We start from the raw sequence: 18,450 nt of genomic DNA, 5'->3' as shown, positions 1-18,450 counted from the left end.
AAAAACTCCCTAGTCCTTGCCGATGACAAGCATAACCATAACATGATGCAGCCACCACCATGCTTGAAAATATGAAGAGTGGTACTCAGTGATGTGTTGTTGGATTTGCCCCAAACATAACACTTTGTATTCAGGACAAAAAGTTAATTTCTTTGCCACATTTGTTGTAGAATTACTTTAGTGCCTTGTTGCAAACAGGATGCATGTTTTGGAATATGTTTTATTATGTACAGGCTTCCTTCTTTTCACTCTGTCATTTAGGTTAGTATTCTGGAGTAACTACAATGTTGTTGATCCATCAGTTCTCATATCACTGCCATTAAACTCTGTAGCCATTTTAAAATCCCAATTGGCTTCATGGTGAAATCCCTGAGCAGTTTCCTTTCTCTCCGGCAACTGAGTTAGGAAGGACGCCTGTATTTTTGCAGTGACTGGGTGTATTGGTACGTTACACGTAAGCTTAATTAATAACTTCCATCAGGCTCAAAGGAATATTCAGCATCTTTTTCTATTTTTACAAATCTACCAATAGGTGCCCTCGTTTGAGGCATTGAAAAAACTCCCGGGTCTTTGTGGTTGAATCTGTGCTTTAATTTCACTTTTCGATTGGTAGGCGTTACAGATAATTGTATGTGTGCAGTACAGAGATGGAGTAGTCATTCAAAAATCATGTTAAACATTATTATTGAACACTGAATCCATGCAACTTATGTCATTTGTTAAGCACATTTTTATTCCTGAATTTATTTAGGCTTGCCATAACAAATGGGTTGAATAGTTATTGACCTAAGACATTTCAGCTTTACATTTTGTATTAATTTCAAAAATGTTCGACAAACAAATTCCATCAGTGAAAAAAATCATCTAAGTTTAATCAATTACAAATTCAGGCTGTAACAACAAAATATGGGAAAAGTACGGGTGTGAATACTTTCTGAAGGCAATGTATAGCACTGAAGCTGCTGAAATGTTTAAATACCCTAAATCAAAAGTGATTTGACATGATCTGTGAAGGCATGAGAGTAACTAACCAAGTAACTTTTTTTTTTTTTTTAAACTGTTTTTAATTGGGTTTTGCTCGTGATTTATGACTTACTGTAGGATGCCCTATGGATTCAATATAATAAAACGCAATCCAATACAAAATGATTGTACACAATCATTAGATAGTCATCATAGTCAGTAGAGACTAATGTTATTCTGTAAATATTATTACATGATACTTAAAATTAAAAAAACGTTGCCGTACAGAGAACGTTCTTCAATGACATCTTGGATCAATGTAAGCACCAGATCTCTAACTGAAAACTACGAACAAGGCCTCAGTATGTGCACCGATGTCACTAATGGTGTACTACATCATCACTTGTCTTTCTCTGGGCTGTTCTGGCTCTCCTCACAGGAAGCGAGTGGAGATAGAGACAGCTCTCCTCCCTTTCCCTGGGGGCCGAGGGTCAACTGTCCTTTGATGTCCTCCACTCCCCACATCACCTCATCACACACACACATACATGCAATGTGGAATTGAACGAGGGAGTGAACGAGAGAAAGCACGGGAGGGAAGCAGAGAGGGAAGGAGTAAAGGAGAGAGCACCAGGGAAGGAAGCAGAGAGGGAAGGAGTAAAGGAGAGAGCGCCAGGGAGTGAAAGAGAGAGGGAAGGAGTAAAGGAGAGAGCGCCAGGGAGTGAAGGAGAGAGGGAAGGAGTAAAGGAGAGAGCGCCAGGGAGTGAAGGAGAGAGGGAAGGAGTGAAGGAGAGAGGGCCAGGGAGTGAAGGAGAGAGGGAAGGAGTAAAGGAGAGAGGGAAGGAGTAAAGGAGAGAGGGAAGGAGTGAAGGAGAGAGCAGCGGGGAGTGAAGGAGAGAGCAGCGGGGAGTGAAGGAGAGAGCAGCGGGGAGTAAAGGAGAGAGCAGCGGGGAGTGAAGGAGAGAGCAGCGGGGAGTGAAGGAGAGAGCAGCGGGGAGTGAAGGAGAGCAGCGGGGAGTGAAGGAGAGCAGCGGGGAGTAAAGGAGAGAGCAGCGGGGAGTAAAGGAGAGAGCAGCGGGGAGTAAAGGAGAGAGCAGCGGGGAGTAAAGGAGAGAGCAGCGGGGAGTGAAGGAGAGCAGCGGGGAGTGAAAGAGAGTGAAGGAGAGCAGCGGGGAGTGAAGGAGAGCAGCGGGGAGTGAAGGAGAGAGGGAAGGAGTAAAGGAGAGAGGGAAGGAGTAAAGGAGAGAGCAGCGGGGAGTGAAGGAGAGAGCAGCGGGGAGTGAAGGAGAGAGCAGCGGGGAGTGAAGGAGAGAGCAGCGGGGAGTGAAGGAGAGAGCAGCGGGGAGTAAAGGAGAGAGCAGCGGGGAGTGAAGGAGAGCAGCGGGGAGTGAAGGAGAGCAGCGGGGAGTGAAGGAGAGAGCAGCGGGGAGTAAAGGAGAGAGCAGCGGGGAGTGAAGGAGAGCAGCGGGGAGTGAAGGAGAGCAGCGGGGAGTGAAGGAGAGAGCAGCGGGGAGTGAAGGAGAGAGCAGCGGGGAGTGAAGGAGAGAGCAGCGGGGAGTGAAGGAGAGAGCAGCGGGGAGTGAAGGAGAGAGCAGCGGGGAGTGAAGGAGAGAGCAGCGGGGAGTGAAGGAGAGCAGCGGGGAGTGAAGGAGAGAGCAGCGGGGAGTAAAGGAGAGAGCAGCGGGGAGTGAAGGAGAGCAGCGGGGAGTGAAGGAGAGCAGCGGGGAGTGAAGGAGAGAGCAGCGGGGAGTGAAGGAGAGAGCAGCGGGGAGTGAAGGAGAGAGCAGCGGGGAGTGAAGGAGAGAGCAGCGGGGAGTGAAGGAGAGAGCAGCGGGGAGTGAAGGAGAGAGCAGCGGGGAGTGAAGGAGAGAGGGAAGGAGTAAAGGAGAGATCAGCCGGGAGTGAAGGAGAGGCAGATTCAGTGAGATGGGGTAAGAGTGATTGAGAGGAGGCAGACACATGGAAGACAGATTTGTGATGTGAGAACAGATATGGGAAGCAGATATGGGAAACGTCATAGCTCTTTGGGGAAATGGGCTTATCAGGCTCATCAGAAAGTATTACCAAGCGAGAGCCATGTGGAGGCCAAGGATTATTATGGATTGTTTTAAGAGGTGCAGGCCTATGAGAGAATAGGATTTAGGGTTTTCTGTAAGGGCTTTTAGGATAATGAGTTTTAGATGTTGGTAATACACACTAATTGTTCTTCTTTGATACAGAATAATAGAAATGGTATGTTATTCTTCTTTCACTGGCACATTACGTTGTTTTCTTTCAGACTGATACAGACCCAAAGTCCAGGTCTTAGTCATTGTTTACCACAACATACACCCAACAAAAACAGCCAGTGGAAATTAGTTAATTGCCTTCAACACATGTTTGTGCTCCCTGTGTGTGGAGCCCAAGGCTATAATGAGAGGTTATTATAGTATAAAAGTTACTTAGTCTTTCTTACTCACTCTTTTTTCTTTCTCATTCTATCTCTGTCTCCCTCTCTTGCTCACTCTCTCTCAATCCCTCTCTCTTTCCCTCTCTCTTGTTTATCCCACTAACATGTGTTTTTCATGATAAGGGTATTTCCATCGAAAACGACCAATGAGCACCAACATGTGAAGTTCATAGAAGCATATCATATCGGGTGTCAAATTAAAGCTAAGAGTCAATGTTATTGGAAAATGAAGGCGTAGTTACATTTTTCAATAATTTCCCATCTTAAAAATGTGATGTAAGTAAAGGCTTTGATTTCTGGATAAATACTGTAGATGGAAAAGGTCTTAAAAAGGTATCAGAAATGCATCAAAACACAATAATGTTGACTTAAAGACCCCTGCCAACTAATATCAAAATGTATATTTTATTTTTGGAGAAATTGTTTAACTGTGTAAGTATAAAAAACATTGCCTTGTGCCTTGTAGTTCCGTTACCAAAACCCCACAAATCTTTAAGATATTATTTTCTTTCTCTCCCTCATGAGGAGGGAGGATAATGAAAGTTCACAGAAGTAACACCTACCAATTTGTTAGTGATTTTACTGATATCAATTTTGTTTATGAATTATTAAAACTCGTAATTCCGTTACCAAATTGGTACCCAAAAAAATCAGTAATGAAATGACTGCAAATTAATAGTCTACCATGGGAAATCCTAGTAGTCACATAGCACAGTTAGGTCACCTGCTACTGTCTTATATTCCACATTCCACTGGTTAATGTTAATCTCCATTTTCTTTGTCTTTCTGTTGTCTAGTGGTCAAACCAAGAGTGTTACAGTCTGATTCTGGACAACCCCTCCCTCTCTCTCTCTGCCTGTCTCTCTCACTCTCCAGTGAATGTCACCTCTCTTTCCACTTACTGTAACCAGCATCCTCACCCACTGACCACTGACTGGCACTGGATGTCCATTGATGTTGAAAAGTATTGGCAATTAGACGTATGTTTCACAAGTTTGGATTAGGGCTGGGCGATATGACCAAAATATCACATGGTATTTTTCAAATGTCTGCCTGTATTTGACAGTATGTGCTTCATGAGTAAGTAGTGCGTGACCCTTGGGTGGCAACACATATATTCTAAATGATTTCAATGGGTCTTTCTCCATTCCAATTGTTTTATACTGTTCAATTCAACTTCAACCTCAAATTATTTCCTGCATTTCCATCAATTTCCACACTGCCATGATATGGGGAAAAATACTGGGCCTTATTTTTAACCAAATGTTGCAATTGCGAACACTTAGGTGAACTTTTGGAATCATTGAAATAGAATGTTTATTCTATTTCTATAGTTAGAATATAAATAATAGTGGGCTCTTTGAATACAGTGTTTGACATGACAACGAATGAAAATGCCATGGACGAGTTATTGTGACAGGGTAGGAACCAAAGTGATGTTCAGTGTTTCCTGGGGGACCCTATAATCTTTGGCTACATTACATCTATATCCTTGTAAGCAAAATATTGATGCTTCGGCTATTCCTCTTTGATTTAGAAGATACTGTTGCACAAACAACATGCAGATTTAAGCCCCCACCAGTATTGGTATCAGGCTGTATTAGATAGCGACATTTGCTCTGACTCAGTCCTTTTATTAGCTAGCGAATAGCATTAGTGGCTAACACGATTTAGCTTAACTTGCTAAGAAAATGCAAACTAGCTGTTTGCAGATGTAAGAAACAAACAAATATTGTAATTATAGAACGCTTGTGTATTGATATTAAGATCAAAGTAGAAACAACATCTTTGTCATCAACGTTGCTGCATGTGCTGCACTGAACATGCAGACTGAACGAAAGTGTCTCGTAGTCGAGCAACAACAAATGCTCTTGTGGGACTAGGTCTGTGGAAAGCGGCATGGAGAGAGCGGAGGGATGCCTTAAGTAGCGGAGTAAATCAAATCAAATCAAATTTATTTTATATAGCCCTTCGTACATCAGCTGATATCTCAAAGTGCTGTACAGAAACCCAGCCTAAAACCCCAAACAGCAAGCAATGCAGGTGAAGAAGCACGGTGGCTAGGAAAAACTCCCTAGAAAGGCCAAAACCTAGGAAGAAACCTAGAGAGGAACCAGGCTATGTGGGGTGGCCAGTCCTCTTCTGGCTGTGCCGGGTGGAGATTATAACAAAACATGGTCAAGATGTTCAAATGTTCATAAATGACCAGCATGGTCGAATAATAATAAGGCAGAATAGTTGAAACTGGAGCAGCAGCACAGTCAGGTGGACTGGGGACAGCAAGGAGTCATCATGTCAGGTATTCCTGGGGCATGGTCCTAGGGCTCAGGTCCTCCGAGAGAGAGAAAGAAAGAGAGAATTAGAGAGAGCATATGTGGGATGGCCAGTCCTCTTCTGGCTGTGCCGGGTGGAGATTATAACAGAACATGGCCAAGATGTTCAAATGTTCATAAATGATCAGCATGGTCGAATAATAATAAGGCAGAACAGTTGAAACTGGAGCAGCAGCACAGCCAGGTGGACTGGGGACAGCAAGGAGTCATCATGTCAGGTAGTCCTGGGGCATGGTCCTAGGGCTCAGGTCCTCCGAGAGAGAGAAAGAGAGAAGGAGAGAATTAGAGAACGCACACTTAGATTCACACAGGACACCGAATAGGACAGGAGAAGTACTCCAGATATAACAAACTGACCCTAGCCCCCCGACACATAAACTACTGCAGCATAAATACTGGAGGCTGAGACAGGAGGGGTCAGGAGACACTGTGGCCCACTCCGAGGACACCCCCGGACAGGGCCAAACAGGAAGGATATAACCCCACCCACTTTGCCAAAGCACAGCCCCCACACCACTAGAGGGATATCTTCAACCACCAACTTACCATCCTGAGACAAGGCTGAGTATAGCCCACAAAGACCTCCGCCACGGCACAACTTAAGGGGGGGGGGGGGGCGCCAACCCAGACAGGATGACCACATCAGTGACTCAACCCACTCAGGTGACGCACCTCCTCCAGGGACGGCATGAGAGAGCCCCAGTAAAGCCAGTGACTCAGCCCCTGTAATAGGGTTAGAGGCAGAGAATCCCAGTGGAAAGAGGGGAACCGGCCAGGCAGAGACAGCAAGGGTGGTTCGTTGCTCCAGAGCCTTTCCGTTCACCCTCCCACTCCTGGGCCAGACTACACTCAATCATATGACCCACTGAAGAGATGAGTCTTCAGTAGAGACTTAAAGGTTGAGACCGAGTTTGCGTCTCTGACATGGGTAGGCAGACCGTTCCATAAAAATGGAGCTCTATAGGAGAAAGCCCTGCCTCCAGCTGTTTGCTTAAAAATTCTAGGGACAATTAGGAGGCCTGCGTCTTGTGACCGTAGCGTACGTGTAGGTATGTACGGCAGGACCAAATCAGAGAGATAGATAGGAGCAAGCCCATGTAATGCTTTGTAGGTTAGCAGTAAAACCTTGAAATCAGCCCTTGCTTTGACAGGAAGCCAGTGTAGAGAGGCTAGCACTGGAGTAATATGATCAAATTTTTTGGTTCTAGTCAGGATTCTAGCAGCCGTATTTAGCACTAACTGAAGTTTATTTAGTGCTTTATCCGGGTAGCCGGAAAGTAGAGCATTGCAGTAGTCTAACCTGGAAGTGACAAAAGCATGGATTAATTTTTCTGCATCATTTTTGGACAGAAAGTTCCTGATTTTTGCAATGTTTCATAGATGGAAAAAAGCTGTCCTTGAAATGGTCTTGATATGTTCTTCAAAAGAGAGATCAGGGTCCAGAGTAACGCCGAGGTCCTTCACAGTTTTATTTGAGACGACTGTACAACCATTAAGATTAATTGTCAGATTCAACAGAAGATCTCTTTGTTTCTTGGGACCTAGAACAAGCATCTCTGTTTTGTCCGAGTTTAAAAGTAGAAAGTTTGCAGCCATCCACTTCCTTATGTCTGAAACACATTCTTCTAGCAAGGGCAATTTTGGGGCTTCACCATGTTTAATTGAAATGTACAGCTGTGTGTCATCTGCATAGCAGTGAAAGTTAACATTATGTTTTCGAATAACATCCCCAAGAGGTAAAATATATAGTGAAAACAAAAGTGGTCCTAAAACGGAACCTTGAGGAACACCGAAATTTACAGTTGATTTGTCAGAGGACAGACCATTCACAGAGACAAACTGATATCTTTCCGACAGATAAGATCTAAACCAGGCCAGAACTTGTCCGTGTAGACCAATTTGGGTTTCCAATCTCTCCAAAAGAATGTGGTGATCGATGGTATCAAAAGCAGCACTAAGGTCTAGGAGCACGAGGACAGATGCAGAGCCTCGGTCCGATGCCATTAAAATGTCATTTACCACCTTCACAAGTGCCGTCTCAGTGCTATGATGGGGTCTAAAACCAGACTGAAGCATTTCGTATACATTGTTTGTCTTCAGGAAGGCAGTGAGTTGTTGCGCAACAGCCTTTTCTAAAATTTTTGAGAGGAATGGAAGATTCGATATAGGCCGATAGTTTTTTATATTTTCTGGGTCAAGGTTTGGCTTTTTCAAGAGAGGCTTTATTACTGCCACTTTTAATGAGTTTGGTACACATCCGGTGGATAGAGAGCCGTTTATTATGTTCAACATAGTAGGGCCAAGCACAGGAAGCAGCTCTTTCAGTAGTTTAGTTGGAATAGGGTCCAGTATGCAGCTTGAAGGTTTAGAGGCCATGATTATTTTCATCATTGTGTCAAGAGATATAGTACTAAAACACTTGAGTGTCTCTCTTGATCCTAGGTCCTGGCAGAGTTGTGCAGACTCAGGACAACTGAGCTTTGAAGGAATACGCAGATTTAAGGAAGAGTCCGTAATTTGCTTTCTAATAATCATAATCTTTTCCTCAAAGAAGTTCATGAATTTATCACTGCTAAAGTGAAAGTCATCCTCTCTTGGGGAATGCTGCTTTTTAGTTAGCTTTGCGACAGTATCAAAAAGGAATTTCGGATTGTTCTTATTTTCCTCAATTAAGTTAGAAAAATAGGATGATCGAGCAGCAGTAAGGGCTCTTCGGTACTGCACAGTACTGTCTTTCCAAGCTAGTCGGAAGACTTCCAGTTTGGTGTGGCGCCATTTCCGTTCCAATTTTCTGGAAGCTTGCTTCAGAGCTCGGGTATTTTCTGTGTACCAGGGAGCTAGTTTCTTATGAGAAATGTTTTTAGTTTTTAGGGGTGCAACTGCATCTAGGGTATTGCGCAAGGTTAAGTTGAGTTCCTCAGTTAGGTGGTTAACTGATTTTTGTCCTCTGGCGTCCTTGGGTAGGCAGAAGGAGTCTGGAAGGACATCAAGGAATCTTTGTGTTGTCTGTGAATTTATAGCACGACTTTTGATGATCCTTGGTTGGGGTCTGAGCAGATTATTTGTTGCAATTGCAAACGTAATAAAATGGTGGTCCGATAGTCCAGGATTATGAGGAAAAACATTAAGATCCACAACATTTATTCCATGGGACAAAACTAGGTCCAGCGTATGACTGTGACAGTGAGTGGGTCCAGAGACATGTTGGACAAAACCCACTGAGTCGATGATGGCTCCGAAAGCCTTTTGGAGTGGGTCTGTGGACTTTTCCATGTGAATATTAAAGTCACCAAAGATTAGAATATTATCCGCTATGACTACAAGGTCCGATAGGAATTCAGGGAACTCAGTGAGGAACGCTGTATATGGCCCAGGAGGCCTGTAAACAGTAGCTATAAAAAGTGATTGAGTAGGCTGCATAGATTTCATGACTAGAAGCTCAAAAGACGAAAACGTCATTTTTTTTTTTGTAAATTGAAATTTGCTATCGTAAATGTTAGCAACACCTCCACCTTTGCGGGATGCACGGGGGATATGGTCACTAGTGTAGCCAGGAGGTGAGGCCTCATTTAACACAGTAAATTCATCAGGCTTAAGCCATGTTTCAGTCAGGCCAATCACATCAAGATTATGATCAGTGATTAGTTCATTGACTATAATTGCCTTTGAAGTAAGGGATCTAACATTAAGTAGCCCTATTTTGAGATGTGAGGTATCATGATCTCTTTCAATAATGACAGGAATGGAGGTGGTCTTTATCCTAGTGAGATTTCTAAGGCGAACACCGCCATGTTTAGTTTTGCCCAACCTAGGTCGAGGCACAGACACGGTCTCAATGGTGATAGCTGAGCTGACTACACTGACTGTGCTAGTGGCAGACTCCACTATGCTGGCAGGCTGGCTAACAGCCTGCTGCCTGGCCTGCACCCTATTTCATTGTGGAGCTAGAGGAGTTAGAGCCCTGTCTATGTTGGTAGATAAAATGAGAGCACCCCTCCAGCTAGGATGGAGTCCGTCACTCCTCAGCAGGTCAGGCTTGGTCCTGTAAACTATACAAATGGACCTTACACACGGCGTCTCACATTTTAATAACAAACCAAACATTTAAATACCATTATAGAAGATAAAGTTAAAAACCCAAACTGGTCAGTGCATCAATACCGGTATATAGTCAAATACGGTATACTGCCCAGCCCTAGTTTGGACAGTACAATACAGAACAGTGAGTTTAGCACAGTAGAGTACAGTACAATACTGTAAAGTGAGTACACAGTACTATAAAGTGAGTAGAGTCTGCAAACATGCTGGATGATTCAGAATCCATTGAAGAGCATGACCGATTCATTGACGAGAGATACTTACGAGCTCAAAGAAACATGTTGCTGGTTTCAGAGGATTCAAGAACTGTTAAGGACAACAAACCAAAACCAAGTTGGCCAAGCGGTATCAACGATGGCATCTGACCTTCTCCAAACAAGAGGGCGCGCGTGGGGAGAGGTTTACAGATATGGATGTTGACTTGTTGAAATCCATCAATGAAAGGCTTGCCAAACTTGATATCTTGGATATACTACGAGAGGACCTCAATGCATTATGTGCCAGTCTAGAATTCAGCCAATGTCAGATTGATGTCCTAAGGAAAGAGAACACGGAGCTGAAAAGGTACTGTAGCCTCTATTCATGGCAAGGCGGAGGTGGTGCAAAGGGAGAACAAACAACTTAAAGAAACCTTGCTTGATGTACAGTCGATCAATCAGGGATACTGGAGAATGACAACAGCAGAAGCTGTGAGGACACTGCCCGAGACGGTCTCGACTCAAATAAAACTGCCCACAGATGTCGTGCGTAATGTCACTTTCTCCAGAGTCCATAGAATAGGTAAGGCCTCTGGAAATAGGCCACGGGCTATTATTGCATATTTTGACCATTTTAAGCAAAAGGAAATGACGAAGAGCAGGGGCAGAGAACTCAGAAACACTGATTTTGGATTGAATGACCCCTTCCCCACTGAGATCAGTGAAAGGAGAAAAAACTGTATCCCATCATGAAGGAAAAGCGTTGCCTGAATCAACGAGTCTCCATGGTGATGGATAAACTTTACATCAACGGGCAACTGTATCGGGACTCTAGAGTACCTTCCTGGCTATTTTAATTTAATGTTGAAATTTGAGTTTGTGTTGTAGTGAATCATGACAACTATAATGAATACATGATCTATGGATCTCCACTATAATGAATACATGCTCTATTGATCTCCACTATAATGAATACATGCTCTATTGATCTCCACTATAATTAATACATGCTCTTGATCTCCACTATAATGAATACATGCTCTATTGATCTCCACTATAATGAATACATGCTCTATTGATCTCCACTATAATGAATACATGCTCTATCGATCTCCACTATAATGAATACATGCTCTATTGATCTCCACTATAATGAATACATGCTCTATTGATCTCCACTCGACAAGGAAAGGGTTGCATATAGCTCAGGTTAATGTATGTAGTCTTCCTAACAAAATACATGAGGTCTTTAACTTGGCCAACATAAATAATATTCATATTTTAGCTTTGACCGAAACACATTTGGATGCATCTGTATATGATGGGCAAATGAACATTCATGGATATAGTCTACTTAGAAGGGACAGGAATAGGAATGGTGTAATCCTATACCTTTTTAGAGGAGGGATGACCTTAATGTATGTCAAATAGAGGCACTATGGGCTCAAGTACATCTGTCTCACCAGGCAGCCATATTGGTAGGATGTGTGTTTTGAACTCCTTGCTCAAAGGTGTCCTATCTGGGTTTGACCAGGCCACAGATAGTAACCGAGATGTATTTATCTTGGGTGATTTTAATATAAATAGGAAAATTCATAATAATGATCAAATATAACTAAATTGATGAGATATGCCAAAGGCTGTGATTTGAAACAAATGGTTAATGATACTACTAGATCACGAACTAAGTTAGTACACATGCATTGATCTGACCTTCTGTAATGTACCATTGCAATGGTTAAAAGCCAGATCAATGCCAGTGGGCTGGAGAGACCATAATATTGTGACCATAACCATAAACACCAAGGTTCCAAAGAAACCCCCAAGGATTGTGGTCAAGATACATTTTTAAACATTTAATCATGAGCTATTTCTAAATGATTTGGCTGCTGTACCCTGGGAGCTGATTTATCTAGAGGATGATTTAAGTCACGCAACAGAATGTTTTATTGATTTGCTCACTGAGGTAATGGACCATCATGCACCAGTCTGAAAGAGTACAGTTGGGGCTCGTCCATCTTCATGGATTGATGATCAACTGCATGATTGAGGCATTTTGTCAAAGAAATCTTGCAAAAGTCTTAGCAGCCAAATCTAAACCAGAAATGCATTAACAGAATTGTAGAACACTGTGTAATCATGCAGTTAAATTAAATCGTAAGAAAAAAAAGTTATTTTTTCTAAATGCTTTTGATTGTCAAAGGTTTACTTGGCACATCTATTTCATCATGCCCATCTAGTGTGGTGGTTGACGGGAGAACAATAACAAAACCAGCTGATATTGCCAATCATTTTGCAGATTTTTCTTTTTTTACAAAGAAAATGAATTGACTGAGCGATAATGTAAACACCCATTCTTCCAAACAAGCTATTGTCCAATAGATTGATCATATTATGAGCAACAAAAATTTTTTTATTTTAGTCTATAAACAGAGTCAGCAGAGGAGGTGTTAAACCTATTGAAGGCATTACCCGATGGTAAATCTACAGGTGATAAAACATTGTCCGTAAGATCATAAGTTTAACTTTGCTGTGCTGCTCCCCAGATTGCAGCTCCACGGAATATTTAATTGGTCACTGGAAAAGGGGACATTTCCAAATGCATGGAAGCATGCTAAACTGTGTCCAATCCCGAAAGACAGCAAAGAACCCCTTACTCCTGCCAATAGTCGACCAATTAGTCTACTCCCTTCACTCAGTAAGATTTTGGAAGCTATTGTGAGTAGACAAATATGGGAGTACATGGAAAAGAGTAGTCTGATGGCAGCCAATCAGCATGCTTATCGCAAAAAAAAACATTCTACTACCTTTAAATTGGTTGACATGAGTGACCAGTGGCTCAATGCTATAGATAACGGCAGGTTTGTGGGTGAATTGTTTTTTGATTTTAGCACAGCATTTGATTTAATGGATCATTTAAATGATTTTGAAAAAATGATTGCATTATGGGTTTAAGGAGGCAGCATTGAATTGGGTACAATGATATCTAACAGTCAACCTATATCAATGGGTTGTTTTCTTCCCCTCATGCTTTAAACTGTGGACTACTGCAGAGCAACTGCCTTGGGCCACTTCTTTACTTAATATATACAGTTGAAGTCGGAAGTTTACATACACCTTAGCCAAATACATTCAAACTAAGATTTTGCCACAACTTTGGAAGTATGCTTGGGGTCATTGTCCATTTGGAAGACACATTTGTGACCAAGCTTTAACTCCTGACTGATGTCTTGAGATGTTGCTTCAATATATCCACAGAATTTTCCTACCTCATGATGCCATCTATTTTGTGAAGTGCACCAGTCCCTCCTGCAGAAAAGCACCCCCACAACATGATGCCGCCACCCCCGTGCTTCACGGTTGGGATGATGTTCTTCGGCTTGCAAGCCTCCTCCTTTTTCCTCCAAACATAACGATGGTCATTATGGCCAAACAGTTCTATTTTTGTTTCATCAGACCAGAGGACATTTCTCCAAAAAGTATGATCTTTGTCCCCATGTGCAGTCGCAAACCGTAGTCTGTCTTTTTTTATGGAGGTTTTCACACCAAAGTACGTTCATCTCTAGGAGACAGAACGCGTCTCCTTTCTGAGCGGTATGACGGCTGAGTGGTCCCATGGTGTTTATACTTGCGTACTATTGTTTGTACAGATAAATGTGGTAACTTCAGGTATTTGGAAATTGCTCCCAAGGATGAACCAGACTTGTGGAGGTCTACAATTTTTTTTTCTGAGGTCTTGGCTGATTTCTTGATTTTCCCATGATGCCAAGCAAAGAGTCACTGAGTTTGAAGGTAGGCATTGAAATACATCCACAGGTACACCTCTAATTGACTCAAATGATGTCAATTAGCCTATCAGAAGCTTCTAAAGCCATGACATCATTTTCGGGAATTTTCAAAGCTGTTTAAAGGCACAGTCAACTTAGTGTATATAAACTTCTGACCCACTAGAATTGTGATACAGTGAATTATAAGTGAAATAATCTGTCTGTAAACAATTGTTGGAAAAATTACTTGTGTCATGCACAAAGTAGATGTCCTAACTGACTTGCCAAAACTATAGTCTGTTAACAAGAAATTTGTGGAGTGGTTGAAAAACGAGTTTTAATGACTCCAACCTAAGTGTATGTACATTTCAGACTTCAACTGTACAAACTACCTTCCTTATGCCTGTGTTATCCAGACAGAAAAGAGAAATAGGCTAACATTTAGATTCTGAGCAATAAAGAAATTGAATAATTTATCTGAACAAACCAGAAACCTTTCAATATATACATTCAAAAAATACTTTAGAACCATTTAAATATACAGTTGAAATTGGAAGTTTACATATACTTAGGTTGGAGTCATTAAAACTCGTCCCCAACTTATTGTGGGAAGCTTGTGGAAGGCTACCCAAAACGTTTGACCCAAGTTAAACAATTTAAATGTAATGCTATCAAAAACTAATTGAGTGTATGTAAACTTCTGACCCACTGGGAATGTGATGAAATAAAAGCTGAAATAGATCATTCTCTCTACTATTATTCTGACATTTCACATTCTTAAAATAAAGTGGTGATCCTAACTGACCTAAGACTGTGAATTTTTACTATGATTAAATGTCAGGAACTGTGAAAAACTGAGTTTAAGTGTATTTGGCTACGGTGTATGTAAAGTTCTGACTTCAAGGTCAGAACTTGGAAGGTTGAGCAGGACTATGGTAGATGAAGGAATCAGTCTATCTTTTCAGACTGTTAGAGTATTCATCTGGTCAATTTGTCAGTGTATTTATTCTGTTTGTAACAGTGTGTTATATGTGAAAATATGATCATATTATAAATTGTATTTTAATGTTTAAGGACTCTTGGAAGATTCGTCCAAATGAGGACTAAAAGAGATCCTAATCAAATCACAGTAGAGTACAATACACTACAGTACAGTGAGTAGGCCACCGTAGAGAACAGTCTAATACAATACAGTTGTACGGTTCAATACAGTACAGTAAATACAAGTAGTGTAGAGTACAGTATATTGTACTGAATTATCTACTTTACTGAACTCTACCGTACTGTACTCTACTGCACTGTACTGAACGCTACCATAGTCTGCTCTGCTGCATTGTACTCCACTGTACTCCACTATGCTCTGCTGTATTGTACTCCACTGTACTCCACTGTGCTCTGCTGTATTGTACTCCACTGTACTCCACTGTGCTCTGCTGTATTATACTCCACTGTACTCCACTGTGCTCTGCTGTACTGCACTGTGCTCTGCTGTACTCTACTGTACTGCACTCCACTGTGCTCTGCTGTATTGTACTCCACTGTGCTCTGCTGTATTGTACTGCACTGTACTCCACTGTGCTCTGCTGTATTGTACTCCACTGTGCTCTGCTGTATTGTACTCCACTGTACTCCACTGTGCTCTGCTGTATTATACTCCACTGTACTCCACTGTGCTCTGCTGTACTGCACTGTGCTCTGCTGTACTCTACTGTACTGCACTCCACTGTGCTCTGCTGTATTGTACTCCACTGTGCTCTGCTGTATTGTACTGCACTGTACTCCACTGTGCTCTGCTGTATTGTACTGCACTCCACTGTGCTCTGCTGTATTGTACTGCACTGTACTCCACTGTGCTCTGCTGTATTGTACTGCACTGTACTCCACTGTGCTCTACTGTATTGTACTCCACTGTGCTCTGCTGTATTGTACTCCACTGTGCTCTACTGTATTGTACTCCACTGTGCTCTACTGTGCTCTGCTGTATTGTACTGCACTGTACTCCACTGTGCTCTACTGTATTGTACTCCACTGTGCTCTGCTGTATTGTACTCCACTGTGCTCTACTGTATTGTACTGCACTGTACTCCACTGTGCTCTACTGTATTGTACTCCACTGTGCTCTACTGTATTGTACTCCACTGTGCTCTACTGTATTGTACTCCACTGTGCTCTACTGTATTGTACTCCACTGTGCTCTGCTGTATTGTACTGCACTCTACTGTGCTCTGCTGTATTGTACTCCACTGTGCTCTGCTGTATTGTACTGCACTGTACTCCACTGTGCTCTGCTGTATTGTACTCCACTGTACTCCACTGTGCTCTGCTGTATTATACTCCACTGTACTCCACTGTGCTCTGCTGTACTGCACTGTGCTCTGCTGTACTCTACTGTACTGCACTCCACTGTGCTCTGCTGTATTGTACTCCACTGTGCTCTGCTGTATTGTACTGCACTGTACTCCACTGTGCTCTGCTGTACTGCACTGTGCTCTGCTGTACTCTACTGTACTGCACTCCACTGTGCTCTGCTGTATTGTACTCCACTATGCTCTGCTGTATTGTACTCCACTGTACTCCACTGTGCTCTGCTGTATTGTACTCCACTGTACTCCACTGTGCTCTGCTGTATTATACTCCACTGTACTCCACTGTGCTCTGCTGTACTGCACTGTGCTCTGCTGTACTCTACTGTACTGCACTCCACTGTGCTCTGCTGTATTGTACTCCACTGTGCTCTGCTGTATTGTACTGCACTGTACTCCACTGTGCTCTGCTGTATTGTACTCCACTGTGCTCTGCTGTATTGTACTCCACTGTACTCCACTGTGCTCTGCTGTATTATACTCCACTGTACTCCACTGTGCTCTGCTGTACTGCACTGTGCTCTGCTGTACTCTACTGTACTGCACTCCACTGTGCTCTGCTGTATTGTACTCCACTGTGCTCTGCTGTATTGTACTGCACTGTACTCCACTGTGCTCTGCTGTATTGTACTGCACTCCACTGTGCTCTGCTGTATTGTACTGCACTGTACTCCACTGTGCTCTGCTGTATTGTACTGCACTGTACTCCACTGTGCTCTACTGTATTGTACTCCACTGTGCTCTGCTGTATTGTACTCCACTGTGCTCTACTGTATTGTACTCCACTGTGCTCTACTGTGCTCTGCTGTATTGTACTGCACTGTACTCCACTGTGCTCTACTGTATTGTACTCCACTGTGCTCTGCTGTATTGTACTCCACTGTGCTCTACTGTATTGTACTGCACTGTACTCCACTGTGCTCTACTGTATTGTACTCCACTGTGCTCTACTGTATTGTACTCCACTGTGCTCTACTGTATTGTACTCCACTGTGCTCTACTGTATTGTACTCCACTGTGCTCTGCTGTATTGTACTGCACTGTACTCCACTGTGCTCTGCTGTATTGTACTGCACTCCACTGTGCTCTGCTGTATTGTACTCCACTGTGCTCTGCTGTATTGTACTGCACTGTACTCCACTGTGCTCTGCTGTATTGTACTCCACTGTGCTCTGCTGTATTGTACTCCACTGTACTCCACTGTGCTCTGCTGTATTATACTCCACTGTACTCCACTGTGCTCTGCTGTACTGCACTGTGCTCTGCTGTACTCTACTGTACTGCACTCCACTGTGCTCTGCTGTATTGTACTCCACTGTGCTCTGCTGTATTGTACTGCACTGTACTCCACTGTGCTCTGCTGTATTGTACTGCACTCCACTGTGCTCTGCTGTATTGTACTGCACTGTACTCCACTGTGCTCTACTGTATTGTACTTCACTGTGCTCTGCTGTATTGTACTCCACTGTGCTCTACTGTATTGTACTCCACTGTGCTCTACTGTGCTCTGCTGTATTGTACTGCACTGTACTCCACTGTGCTCTACTGTATTGTACTCCACTGTGCTCTGCTGTATTGTACTCCACTGTGCTCTACTGTATTGTACTGCACTGTACTCCACTGTGCTCTACTGTATTGTACTCCACTGTGCTCTACTGTATTGTACTCCACTGTGCTCTACTGTATTGTACTCCACTGTGCTCTACTGTATTGTACTCCACTGTGCTCTGCTGTATTGTACTGCACTGTACTCCACTGTGCTCTGCTGTATTGTACTGCACTCCACTGTGCTCTGCTGTATTGTACTCCACTGTGCTCTGCTGTACTCTACTGTACTGCACTGTACTCCACTGTGCTCTGCTGCGCTGTAATGTCGAAAGTTGTGAAACATGAGGAGAATGACATTTATTTGCATAATTATTCATTTCTGTGTAGTACACTCAGGCACCCATGATGTAATTCTGTTCCCATAATTCTGTTACCAGGTGTAAATCCACTTCACTTACTGTAGTTCAATAACCAAAATATATGTTTTCAAACTCAAGATGCCATGTCATAGCTGAATATCTGACCTCCCATTCTTTCTGCAGACATCTGTGAATCTTAATTCAGAGCAGATATTTAACAGTTTTGGGAAAATATGGTCGCATAAAAACCTGAGGGAGATTTTACAATATTTCTCTTACATATGTTCTGTGTTGGACTGTGATGTTATTCCTTTCATAAACTTCTGGTATGCCTGCACCCTGACACAAGGCCATTTTGTTCCTGAACTGTTGC

The 18,450-nt window shown here is 42.8% G+C and overlaps 1 protein-coding gene across 2 annotated transcripts in view; it reads left to right on the top strand.

Moving 5' to 3' along the window:
- plekhh2 (pleckstrin homology domain containing, family H (with MyTH4 domain) member 2) overlaps positions 1-18,450 on the top strand; it is a 70,439-nt gene that overhangs the window by 933 nt on the left and 51,056 nt on the right. The window lies entirely within an intron of this gene.

This window comes from Oncorhynchus mykiss, chromosome 1, assembly GCF_013265735.2.
Source record: "Oncorhynchus mykiss isolate Arlee chromosome 1, USDA_OmykA_1.1, whole genome shotgun sequence".
Classification (NCBI taxonomy): Eukaryota; Metazoa; Chordata; class Actinopteri; order Salmoniformes; family Salmonidae; genus Oncorhynchus; species Oncorhynchus mykiss.
This window is presented reverse-complemented; position numbering and strand designations above follow the sequence as displayed.